Below are 4,159 nucleotides of genomic sequence, written 5' to 3'. Positions count from 1 at the left end.
CCCACTCGTACCCGGCCCGGGGAGGGGGAGCCACATCCATCCTCCATCCCCATAGCCTTGCGTTGGAGAGGATGGGAATGCTGACCCGTTTGGGTTCTGTGTGGGGGAACACACCCTCCACGCACCCCCAGGACCTTACCTGGGGGAGGCTGGTGGTGATACCCCCCCGTGCACATTCTCAGGGGTTCGTTGTCCCTGGGTGCTGCCTCCGGGAACAGCCCCATATCCTCAGATCCCTCATCAGCTCTGGGGAAGCTGCCCCATGCTACCTCTTCGGTGAGGGAGCCTCCTTCTTTAGGTGCCAGAGGCACCTTGGTGGAGACCATCACCCCCTGGAGGAGACCATCATCCCCATCTGAGGGTCACCCCCTCCCCGTGCTCAGGATGTTTGGCCAACACGTCGCCTGAGGTGGTATCTCCCATGCAGCCCACATTGGGGTGTCTAGGGTGGCATTCCCAGGTTGTATCCTACTCAGGACTGTCATTCTCCACCAGAAGGGCCTGGGCATCTCCCACTGTACCTGCCTGGTGAGAGTGCCCCCTTGCTCCCTCTGCCAAAAGGGTGTGGAGGTAGTGCCACCTCCATCAGCCCTTTCCAAGAAATGGATTTGGGGACGGTTTTGTTCTCCTACCATCCATTTTGGGAAGGGTCATCCATTTTGGCAGCTTTGTCCTCCGCATCTCATTTTTGGGAAGAATGGGTAGAGAGGACCGGGTTTCTCCTCCCCTGCCTTCATGGAGAAGGAGTGAGAGCTCTCCGTGTGGTGCCCGTCTCTGAGCAAGGGGTGTGTGCAAGACCCACCGTACCCACGTACATGTCCCATCCTCAAAGTGAGATGTCCCATGCTCAATCTCTGGGATGGATCTGTATGGAAGAGGGGTGCAGCCCTGCCTGATATCCCATCTCCTGCTGGGCATCTCTCTTGCAACACCGGTGTTTCCATCACTTCTTTTGTGATGACCTTTGGTTCCTCCCATCATGGTTGGTTCTTTGGAGGTGTTTTCTGTTCCTTGTTTGGCTGTTGTACTCACTGATCATCTGGGGAGCCCCTGCTGTCTCCTACCTGCGTAAAGTTGGTTACTGTTCTGGGGAGCAAGTACCATGTGAATCCAGCTCCCTGTAAGACCCGTTGTCCTCACTGTTTTGTCCAGATTTCCTACATCTGACTCTCCTTTAGCCTTTTTGAGGATCCCTGTTTCCATCTTGGGACCCTCTTGGTTTCCACAACATGTGACCCTTTACCATTCCTAGGACTTTGGTATTTGAAGGAGTTGCGTGATCCTTCCCTCTCTGAAGATTTAGTGTTTACAGTAGGTCTTGTGTATGGAGCTGGGATTGCAAAGTGTTTTCAGTTTCCCAGTGTCTTCTCACTGCACCAAATACTTCTTTAGGCTGTGATTTTGGCTTGTACCCCATGTTGAACAGGGCTGGGCCTCTTTGGGGCTTGGATGAGATCTGTGTGGCTGTCTCAGCAGGGGGTGCTCTCCCCTCCTCAGCCAAATTATCCCAGTGCCCAGGTTCCCGTTAGTTTGGGAGATGCCAGCTTTCAGATGAGGCTTGGAATTTGGAGTGGCTCCTTTGACCACAGTCTGGGACGCTTTGCCTCCCTAAATTCCTCCTGACCCAGTGGAGAGCTTTAGTCCATTTTGTCCTGGCAAATAGAAGTCTCCAGCCCTCGTTTTCCATCAATTTCCTCAGCAATATCAGTTGTCTGTGGATCATTTCCTGTCCCTCAGCTGTTGAGTAGCGTTGGGTGCTATGAAACAGCTGCCTCTCCCTGTCTCAGAGGGGACCTTGTTCATTGGTGGGAGAAGTGAATTCTTCATACATGCTGTTTGTAAACAAATGCTTTGGGATCCTTTGAAATGTTGTTCTTGAAGTGAATTCAAACTTGTCTTGAATGAAACATTGCCATGTGGGTGGGAGAGTGTGTAACTATAAACAAAGTTTAGTAATAAATAGCAGCATCTCACATTGGGAAGAGGGGTCTGGTGGCAGTGAAGTTTTGTGCTGTGCCTTTTCATCCTCCTCTATCTCTTTAAGGTTCTACAAGAGGCGGTAGATGATAGATTAACAAAACTCACCAATAAAGCAGTATAGGGAGTTGGTGTAGGTGATAGCAGGGAGAGGGGAAAATCACTCAGGAAGACACTGCAAGTTCAGTTGTGTCAGAAATGCATGGGATGAGATTTTTGTTGTGACCAGTTCAGCTAATTTGTTTGGGAAGCATAAACCTCTCTGAAAGGGAACGTGCAGCTGAGAGAGGGTTGGGGGCTCTGTGTGGGCAGCCCGTTCCTTGGAGGAGTCCTGGGCAGTAAGTTGTGCAGTTGGAGCAGCATGTGCCTGGGGTGTGACAGAGAGAGCAAGCCTCTCATAGGGTCACCATGGATGCTTCATCAGGAAAGCTGTCTCTGCTCCTTTCCAGAGAGCTGAAGAATGTGCTAGTGGTTGGCTGGAACATGGTGGGAACAGCCAGAGCAGTCCAGCTGCAGCCTTGTCTCTGGGCAGCCCTGAAGCCCCAGGCAGCACACAAAATAGAATCATAGAATTATTTTGGTTTAAAAAGACCTTTAAGATCATCAAGTCCAGCTGAAAAATTTCATGATCCCTGGTAATTGATGTCCATGAGAAAGCAAGCCATTGGCCTGCAGGGAGAATCAGAGACAGAAGGGCAGGAGGCACCTTGGCTGCTTGACTGTAAATGCATGGGCAATTAGTGAAAACTAGGTTAACAATGGTGGCATTCAGAAGCTGTGTGAGGGGGAAGAGCATTTCTCTCTCACGAATATATTCCTCTCAGCCCCTTCTCTCCGGGAATTCCCTCAGGATGCCTTCTGGCTGGCTTGTGCTGGGTTGGTGTCTGTCAGCTGGGCAGTGTCCAGGAGTAGGACCCAGGTTAAAGCCCCTCAATGAGAGATGAAGTGGATGGCCTTAAGGCAGCTGATCACTGAGGAGGAGGCCTGCGGGTCCCATGGTTCTGCTTTGGACCTTCTGCAGGATCCCTGTGGCATAAACCAAACTTTTTCTCTCATCTATTATTAGGAACAAAGGCATCTCACCTTCCAGGGCCAGCTGGAGCAGGATGTCCAATGTTTCCTCTCACCTCTATTGCCTAGCCTGAATCTGTTTCTCCCTCTTCCTCCTTTTTTCCAGGCTGTGGATCTCCAGTCTGGTATTCCCTTCAGCTCACCCCATCCCCAAGGCAGTATTACAGCCTCAGTCTTGGTGTGTGGGATTTTTCATTCTTTTGTTTATCTTGTTAATATTTGTTTGCTCTGAGAATCTGAGTTGTGATGGAGCAGCTTCAGTGTTTACATCTCCTTGGAAATGTGAACTGAGGCTCCTGTGGGTGGCTGTGGAGTTGTCAAGCTATGACAGGAGTGTGTGCTCAGCTCCAAATTAAGACCCCAGAGTGGTGTCACTTCTGGGTGGGAAGGAGGAGAAATGAGAATTCATGCACCTGGTCCTGGGGAGAGGAGTTGTGAGCAGCAGGAAGGCTGCAGGGTTTTGTTCCTGATGCATTGGCCTACAGCTGTACGTAACAGGGTGCAGATATCTGTGCCCTTGTTGGCTTTGTGTGTTGCTAATCCCAGAAGTGGAGGCACAGGAAGATCAGCTGATGGATGGAGTGTGGCAGTGCACAGGTGTGGTAGACTCTTCTTGGACCTGAGACACTTGGTGTGGATGTGTCTCACCATGAAGTGTGGAGCTACCCTTGGCCTGCTAACATTGTGCTCATTAGAGAAGGAAGGTTTTTTTCCTGCAGCTTGGATCTTTTCATTCAGTGTTTCACAGGTAAGAGCTGTGTGCTGGTCAGCAGGAGAGCACCTTAGATCAGTGCAGTGCTGTGACCACTTGTGAGATCCATGTTCTCCATCAGACCACTCCCGGGTTTTTCAAAGGATTTTGAGCAGACTTCTTAATTTCTGGTTTTTTGTTCCTAATCCATAAAATGGATTTTCCAGCTGTGCCTTGTCTTGTCCACTTTACACTGGGAACTTCTTGGGCAAACATTTGTGTGGATCTTAGCATGACAGAGCTCTCAGTTCCTTAGAGGTGCTGCAAGAATAGGACTGTAAATTCTTCTGGCCACCTGTGCAGTTGGGAAGGGCACAAGCATGCTGATGGTCTGTAGTTTGTAGTTTGCTGGGACATGAG

Source organism: Corvus brachyrhynchos, unplaced genomic scaffold, assembly GCF_000691975.1.
Source record: "Corvus brachyrhynchos isolate BGI_N302 unplaced genomic scaffold, ASM69197v1 scaffold162, whole genome shotgun sequence".
Classification (NCBI taxonomy): Eukaryota; Metazoa; Chordata; class Aves; order Passeriformes; family Corvidae; genus Corvus; species Corvus brachyrhynchos.
This window is presented reverse-complemented; position numbering follows the sequence as displayed.